The sequence below is a fragment of the Amborella trichopoda genome, chromosome 8 (assembly GCF_054954075.1).
Source record: "Amborella trichopoda isolate Santa Cruz 75 chromosome 8, AtrichopodaSantaCruz75HAP2 v2.0, whole genome shotgun sequence".
Classification (NCBI taxonomy): Eukaryota; Viridiplantae; Streptophyta; class Magnoliopsida; order Amborellales; family Amborellaceae; genus Amborella; species Amborella trichopoda.
The window spans coordinates 13,163,199-13,172,945 of NC_142343.1; positions in this window are offsets into that span (position 1 = coordinate 13,163,199).

Genomic DNA, 9,747 nt, shown 5'->3' on the forward strand with positions numbered 1-9,747 from the left:
ATCCTCTCTTAAATGACGGAGCCATCTTCATGGTCTATGATGTTGAAAATCACCCTTCTCATTTGAATTTCATCAATATTTCTTTGTTGACATCAATATAAGCTCGAATTTCTTTAATGTCTCAAATCAAAATAAATCTAAACTCGGTCAAAATTTGAGAATTTGAAGTAACTAGCTAAGCTTAATGAGGAATTCCAAAAAGAAAATTTGAGAATTTGAAGTAATTAGCTAAGCTTAATAGGAATATCTAGGTTTAGGAGGGCAGGATTGGGTGTTAAAGACAACAACAGCAAACAACTTGCCGTAGGGCCTGGACAAATCATGCAGAATTTTGGGCACTACTACAAGGCCTAAAGTTGATCTCCCAAAGGCAACTTGCATTACCTTGCATCATTGAATGATACTCTCTAAATGTCATTAATTGATACAAAAAGGAGTCAAAACCTAGGAAAGGGTTGCATTATGGTGGTAGCACCCCGTACTTGAAAAAACAAATAGGGGCCTGTCTTTCTCACATAATTACCCAAAACAAAAAAAAAAACAAAAAAGAGTTAAAACCACATTGGAGATTGTAGGCAGTATGGTTGGAGGTCATGGGTTTATATAATGTTTACCATGAGGCCAATGATGTTGCAGTTAGGCAGTCAAGATTGGGGGTAGATTTGCAAAATCTCAATATTACTGAGTCTAATTGTGTAAATCCATGTGTATTGCGTTATGTTCTCAATAAAAGCTCTGTGATATTGTCAAACAAACAAAAAGATCGAGATATTAAAGAACTCAAAATATTTTCTTCTCTTTTTTTCCTCTTGAAAGATAATCATTTTGTTATCTTTAGATTCCAAAGTTTCGGATAAAAAAAATTCTCTCAAGTAGCTCTATTGCCTAAGGGAGTTGTACAATGATCCTGCATAAGCGTGCTATGCACACTCATCTTATATTCCCTCCCTCCTAAAAATCATATCGCAGTTCAGTGCATTGGTTGGTGTAGCCCCACAGTAAAAATGCGGCCTATTTGAAAATAGTTAAATTAACATTTTATCAATTTTGGCTAGTCGGATCAATCAATTTAGATGGATTAGATTGGCTAATACAGTTAAACATCTCTTTTTAGTTTCTATAATATATTTTATAACACTAAATAGCTATTCTTAATTATTTTTAAAAAATATTGGTCCAATTGATTCACTCTGATCAACCAAATTTTGAGCCTTTCTAAGACCAAAGATTAAGGAATATGATCACATGAGCCGACTAGCTGGACAGCCGAGATTGAAGAAAAAAGTGACACTGACTAGATTTGTATGTTAGTAAAAAGAGTATTTTTTCAAAAAAGTAACGATATGAAAAATCTAAATTTTGAACGTTTCATTTAGGAGCTCCAAAAAAATATACACTGCCAAAAAATACGGTAAACATGTCCGCCGTTCTGAACGTCTGAGATTACCTCTTTTTGTTCAATCTGAGCCATCCAGCCTAGACTTTGCTGTAGGCCGCCGGGCTCACAGAATTATCTTCGTTTGATGATCCGTTTCTCACTATAGATTTTCTCATTCTAATGTCTAGATTGTGTAACTATATTTTCTATCTCGTTTTAGAAGAACAAGTAAAACAAAAAAAAATCTTTTAGGCGAATTTATAAATTAAATCGCATTTTATTTTTAGAATCTAAAAATAGTCTTCTATAAATCTTTTAGGGGAATTTATAAATTGAATCGCATTTTATTTTTAGAATCTAAAAATAGTCTCCTATATTTGATATTTTATATGCAAATCTCACTTTTTGAGAGCGTGTGTGTTGATTTTATTATACTTCAGATTAAGCTGAAATTTGATACGTATATCTTCTGACTATCACATGTATAAAAAATAAAAATAAAAAATAAAAAAAATTGTCAAAATACATATTACAATATAGATCTATTTTAACTTTGAAATTATTGAATTATTATATTTTTTATAGTGATAAATATGAGCATCCAAATTTGAGCTTAATCTGATATATAAAAGAAATTAAATTTAGAGTAAAAGCCGAAATTGAGTGTAAAATATTAAATATACAAGTCTATTTCTCAAATCCAAAAGTAAAATGAGATTTTTTGCAACCTTTAAATATACAAGTCTATATTTTGAAGAACCCCAAATTATTATGTGCGTGATCCAAAACAATTAAGGATATTCGAGTAATTTGTTCTACTTAAATTAATTTTTGAGCCAAATGAATTATATAGCCCTACTTGTTCTGGTTTTTAAACCTTGAGCATGTTTCTTGAATTGAAAAATCTTATTCCGCATTCATGATCTTGAAGAAAAACAAGTTGGACATTACTGGTCAAATAATTCAATTTTTTGCTGGGGAAATTAACTTATAGATCTCTTCCTTTTTATATAATTAAAAAATTATCTTTTTTTCTTATCTTTTTTTTTCAAATTTTACATTAGGGTCACCTTTTCTTTTTTCTTTTTTTTTTTTTTTTTTTTTTTTTGTTTTTTTTATTTTTTTCATATTTTGAGTTCTACAAAACTTAGATCTCACTATCTAAAAATTGGGTGGTCTCTATTCATCTGAACACAATATATTTTTTCAGGTGCATAGAGTGTACAATTAGAAAAATTTTATTGAGGTTAATCTATGAGTTGAAAAGGTTACATCTCCAAAATTTGGAGTCATAGATTAATTCTAGGCGTGATTTTATCCGAGGGGTAAATGAACATCCTACTCTTGAGGGAGTAGAATATATTTGGGCTTAATTGTTTATCTAGTGAGATGCTAATCGGGCGATATTTGTAGAATGCCAATAGTATGGTAAATATCATCTCGTCGTCCATACTCAATATGACCTCTTGAGCCTTGTATAATGGATTTGGGCTGAAAAATCGCTCATCTCCACTGTACATGGTTGAACGAGTGTCCGCAAAACCGGTCGGTTAGAAAAGGAACTGGCCGGTTAGATTGCTACCGGCAGGGTGGCGACTCCGGTTAGGGCCGGTTTTGGCGGTCTACTCAGTAATTGGTGAGCTCCAAAAAATTTGGGTACAAACACCAGCCGATTAGCCCTGAACCGGAGGTTTTTCCACAAAACCAACCGGTTTTTGCTAACCGGACCGGTTAGCATATATAACTCCCGATATAATGTAAATAACGGTAGAGTAGTAAATAACGGCCATTATTTCAAAATCGAGGCTGTTATTTGTAGCAGGCAATCTAGAATCCAAATTTTCACTTTTTTTTATCCGTTTTCGTGCCCTCTGTTTTATCCTTTTTCATGATTTATTGCTGTAAATCACTATCTATAATCTATAAAACAAGAAATTTGGATTGAAACATTGAAAAAACAAAAGTTTCTTGGATCGAAATGGCACATTTTTTAGGTTTTTGAAAATTTCTGCCATTCTTTCAATAATTTCTTTGATACCTAATGGTTCTTAAATAAATTTAGTGGTTTTGATAGATAATTGAATTATTCATCAGATTTATGTTTCAAATTGTTCAGAAAACCAAATATTATGGGTTGATTTTAGCCCGAAATGCTGATGTTCAAAGAATTGGTATTCGATCAAAAAACACAGATTTTTTATCTATTTATTGGTCTTTTTTTATTTAATTGACTTGTAGACTTTTATGATCAATGCTTGATCTCTCAAATAAAATAGGTATGTCTATTTATGATTGATTAAATATTTTTATGTCCATTTTTCCGTTGCACCATATCATGAAAATTTCATAGATCTGAAATTTCTGCCCTTTTTTCAATTAAATTAAAAATACCAAATATTTTTTGATGCGATTTGGTGCGTTTGAAAGATGACCAAAGCCTTTATAATGCATGTATGTTTATTTGTTCGATTATCCAAACATTGAGGGTCGTTTCTTGCTCGAAATGTTGCTTGATTTTTGGAGGTTTTGGAAAATCGATTATTCTAAAGAAAATATTTTGTTTAATAAAATTATGTTCTTTGATGAGTATGGGAAGTTTTTTTCAATTTTGCTTAATAAAATTATTTTTAATAGAATTATGATTTTTTAATAAAATTACAGTTTTTGATGAATATGGAAAGTGTTTTTCCATTTTTCTTACTAAAATTATTTTTAATAGAATTATGATTTTTTTAATAAAATTACTTTTTTTTATGAATATGGGAAGTATTTTTTGTATTTTTCTTAATAAAACTTTTCTTTTTGATAAAATTATTTTTTGGATGAAATTGATTCTTCTTTTTGATAAGTGCATGATAATGTTGCTCGATTTTTTTTAATTATGTTTTGTTAAGTGCATGATATAGTTATATTTCTAATGATGGAAATGAGACATTTTGTTTGTTTAAGTGCATTTAAATATTTTGTTTGTCTTATGTTCAATGAAACACTACACCATCGTCTTGTATGAGCTTGGTTCTTCTATTTTTCTATTCTTTTTTTTTTTTTTTTTTTCCATTTTTTCTCAAGGTTTTTGGAATGTTATGGAAAGAGCCTTTAAAAGATCAGCCGATTTTTTAAAAATCGGCCAACTAACTCATGATTGGTTGTTGGCCGATCCCAATCTAGCCTGATTCCAAAAAGAGAGAGAGATTTACAAAGGTGACCTTAATTTCAAATCATCCCTTACATTTTGAGAAATTGATTTTTCTAAAAAAAATTCATTTTGCTTCGTACATTTATGTTTTTTTATCAACATGGGAACTTTTTTCTATATTTCTTATTAAAATTATCTTTTATTTTAATAAAAAATAATGTTTTTTTTTTATGAATATGAGAACTACTTTTCTATTTTGCTTAACAAAATTATTATTTTTTGATAAAATTATGATTTTTTAATAAAATTATGTTGTATGATGAATATAGGAAGTGGTTTTCTCTTTTGCTTAGTAATTTTATTTTTTGATAAAATTATGGTTTTTTAATAAAATTATGTTTTATGATAAATATGGGAAATGTTTTTCTATTTTGCTTAATAAAATTATTTTTTGATCAAATTATTTGTTCTAGTGTTCTTATTTGTTGATAAAATCAATGCACAATACACTGAAATGGATATAGTAGATACATATAAGAACAGTTGTGCATTGATTTTTCGTTTTGTTGCATGTCATGAGATGTACTTTTTGTAAAATATGCCTTATTTAACTTTATCGAAAAGGTATTATATGAATTATGTTTTATCTAACTATATGGAAGAGGTCCTTTTTATTTTCTGTCTTCATTAGTTGGCGTTTTTATTTTATTTAATAGCATCAAGCTACTTTTGTTATTTTAAAAAAAGTGCATAAACTTTCATTCCTAATGTGAGCGATTTGTATACAAAAGAAACTAGAAAGATTTTCATATAAGGTTTGGAACGAATATGTTAATTTTTGAAAGAAGATGTTACATGACAAAAATATCTTCAAAAAATATCCTAAGATATTTTCATGTACAAGACCATAGTATTCAAATATTAATTTATAAAAAATTGTTTCAACTTTTGTTTTTGTAAGATAAATATTTGTAACAAGATATTATACACTTAATCTAAATATTTTTATTTTTTTGGGAGTTTTTGACCCATTTTTTTTAAAAAAATCTACTTGACCGGTTAGTGCGGTTAACCACCCCGGTTAATCCGGTTCCAATTCAAACCGCTCTCAGCTCCATGTCCGGTTAACCGTTCCAGTTTGATTATGTTAACACTGAGTTGAACATCAAAAAGTATCACGATTCTCTCACTCTTTTTCTTTTTTTGATAGAAAGTAACTTTTTTCTTTTATTCACGGTTCTCTCTCTAGATATCTCCTCGAGTCGAAAAGAAAATTATTAGATCAATGTGATATTTAGATTACTAACTTTTTACTTACTTTAAAATGTTAGAGTATTATATTTTCAAATTCCGCAATAGCAAATCATGCCGGTCCTAAGTCAAGATAAAGGAGGGGGTTGTGTTAGGTTGACAACTAGCATAAAACTTTGTAGCATCTTTTTATGAATCCTAGCCAACTCCAAATAATTAGGATAATGTTTAGAAGCTAATGATAAGAATACTAAATTTTTTACTTCATTTAACTTTTCAGAGCTGAGTATTTGACGGGAGGTGGTTTGGGAGTTGAATTTGTTTTATTTCCAGTTAATTCTCATTAAAAGTTGAAATATAAGCACGAATAATAGCAACAAATTTTAGTTTTTGGAGCAAATATTATTATTCCTTTGTCTTGTTGCTTATGAAGGAGCTGTGAAAGTGGATGGGAGAGGACCAACGGTTTGGGATACTTTTGCTCATTCTTTTGGTAATGCAATTAGTTTGAAGCCAATATAGTATTAAAAAAGATTGTATACTTTGAGACTATTTATCTTAAATATAAGGAGGTTACAATTACTCCTAACCATTAGATATCCAATTGGATGGTTTGAGGTATATCACAAAGTTCAAAATTTTTTTCTTTGAACTTTGAATCTAGTTAAAGACAGATTCCCACCCATTCGATTTGAAATCTGATAGATAATAGTGATTGTGACCTCTATGTAGTAAATGGTTCTTTTTATATACGTTGGTCAAAGCACCTAAAAAAAAGAAAAAGGGTGAGGTTTGTATAAAGCATCAACTTTAAATAATTAAAATAAGACATGCTTCAAAATTATGTTGAAAGACAATTGTTGTGTTGGAAAGCTTTGCGATGGCATAAAAATATTTTGTTAGCTATAATTATAAAATTTAAAGCTCCAAAAATAATAATATTGAGCAGATCTACAAACAAATACAAAATTCAGAAAATGGGTGGTCTAGATAATGCATCACAAGATGCACTACCTTTATTATTTGAAATCCTTTTTTCTCTTTATATTCATACATCTCGATGTTGAGATGATCAAATTGAAGTTTCTTTAGCATTGAAACAACCTTTTCCGGACACCTTACTTCAACAGTATAAGGTTGGCACCTTATATAAACTTTTTTTCTAAATTGAATGAGAAGGTTAAGTAAATAATTTTACCATCGGTGACTTTTAAAGTCCCTTAATTTAAGCAACTCCTAAAGAATTTTCATGAAGAACCCCAAATTATTTTGAGCGTGTGTCCAAAACAATTAAGGGTACTCTAGTAATTTGTTCCACTTAGATTAATTTTTTAGCCTAATGAATCATATAACCCTACTTGTTCTGGTTTTTAAACCTTGAGCATGTTTCTTGAATTGGAAAATCGTCTTCCGCATTCATAATCTTGAAGAAAAACAAGTTGGACATTACTGGTCAAATAATTCAATTTTTGCTTGGGAAATTAACTTATAGATCTCTTTTCTTTTTTATAAAGAAAAATAATCTTTTTTTTTTCCTTTTTTTTTTTTTTTTTTTTTACATATTTTACATTAGGGTCACCGTTTTTTTGTTAGCTGACCCCCCCCCCCCCGCCCCCCCCCCCCCCCCCCCCCCCGGGCATGTAAGTTTTTTTCCTTTTATATCTCGATCTGGAACTTGCAAAACTGGACTGAATCCTCCATTTTTATTTATTATTATTATTTTTTTTAATTCGGTATGGTATTTGAAGCACCAAACCCCCTTGAATGATGAAAAAAATGGCTTGAGTTATAAGGCAAAAAAAAAAAGGCAGTTTGGCACTTGAAGTCCTGACTCTCGACTCTTTGTTGTTTTTTGCTGGGTCCAGTACTTGAAGTACCTACCCAACTAGAATGACGAAAAAATGTGATCTGGTACTTAACAGATCGAACCGGTTTGTGGAAAAATACTTGGTAAACGGGTATTAGAAATACTGGACAAAAAATAATGTAGAGATGATCTAGAATTTCAAGTGCCAAATTGAATTTTAGAAGAAAAGGGTCTTGTGTTCAGTCAATCTTGTTGTACTAGACCACGGTTTTTTGTGAAAAAATAAAAAGCAGACAAAAGTAAGATCCGCACATAAAATGTGAAAGAATAGAGATTACTTTTCAATTCCAAAATAATAAAAGGGATATACAGATTAATTTTCCTTTTTATATTCCAAGGCACACAACATACCTATAGTATGAGTGTTGTTGAGATGAAGATATTAAAATAGATGAGTGACAAAACAAAAAATGATAAGAGGTGTGATTTGGTTCAAATGGAAAGCTCTAAAAAGGAAGAAGCACGCCCAAAAGGATATATGGATGGAAGTATGAGAAAAAATATGATAGCTTATCGTCTTAGTGAAGGTGTGACCCTCAGTAGAACAGAATGGATGAACATGATTTGTTTGACCGACCCCAAATAATTGAGATAATGCTTAGATGATGATCATATGTGAAGGCATAATACTTGAGACTGAGGTTGAGATAGTGGTGGTAGCACCACTTAAGCCTCAGTTTAATCCAAGTATCTGTTTCCACTGACGTATTCGAAAACTATTCACTACTACTAAAAATGGGTAAGGCTCCTATTCCCCTCAGATATTACCCAAAAAAAAAAAAAAAAAAAAAGAAATATGGCAATATGGCCAGCGTTACTTTGTTATCTATTACCGAATTAATTTATATGGTGTTTGTAGATGGTAGTGGCTATATAAATCAGACAGGAATCGATCACTACAACAAACTCATTGGTGCACTCGTAGCCAAAGGTACAACAATCTCTCTCTCTCAATTGGATCTCTTGTTGTGAAAAACATCTTTCGTCTTTAACTTTAGTAGAGAAAATCCCGCTCTCTCTCTCTCTCACACACAATTTGATTACTTGTGAAAACCTTTGGTCATTTTATGATAAATCTCGGCCGGACTTGGACCTGTAAAAAAAAATGGGATTTGGATCCAAACCCAGATCCAATCAGACCTAGACCTGGACCTCATTGGACCTAGACCTAACCCAAGCAAAAAGAACAATATATATAATATGGGAAAAGCTGAGTTTAGCCCACTAGCTCATATAAACATATGAGCCCAACGATCCAGATTGAATCTGGGTCGATCTGACTACTATAGATGTCCAGCAGTGTTTGAATTTTATTTATTTTTCTACAAATCCAAATCACTTGAAATTTTAGACTTATGTTTATAAAAACTAGGTGAATCTCTGAAAAAATATCAAAAAAATATTTTACATGAAATAAATTAACCAAAATACCCTCCAAAAGTTTCGAGGTTATTTTGTTCATTGTTTTTTATGAATAATTATTTTTATATTTTTATTAGGTGTGCATTGATGAGAAGTACGCATACCTAAAATTTCAAATGTTTGAATTTGTAGAAAAATAAATAAAATTCAAGTATTACAGGACATCTGTGATCTTCAGATCGACCCAGATTCAATTTGGACTATTGGACTCATTTGTTCATATGAGCTGGTGGACTAATTCCAGCTTTTTCCTATATATATATATATATATATATATATATATATATATATATATATATGTGTGTGTGTGTGTGTGTGTGTGTGTGTGTGTATGTGTGTGTGTGTGTGTATGTGTGTTATCTTAAATATATACATGTAATATTTAAATATTATACCGAAAATATATAGTTATATTTATTTAAGGAATTGTCTACAAAAAGATAATTCATCTTTTATAGATAAAGATCACAATTATTCTCACTCATTAGATGTCAAAGTGAATGGCTTGGAGTGAGTCACAAAGTAATAATATTTTTTTTTTTTTTAAACTTTGTGTATATTCAATGACACTCTTATAACCACCTATTTTGAAATTTAAGGGACAATAATGATTGTGACTTCCATGTACAAAAGATAAAAGGGTTTTGTTAGGCTACGCCACTTCGTGGTCTATACCTTTACAGTTCTCAACAT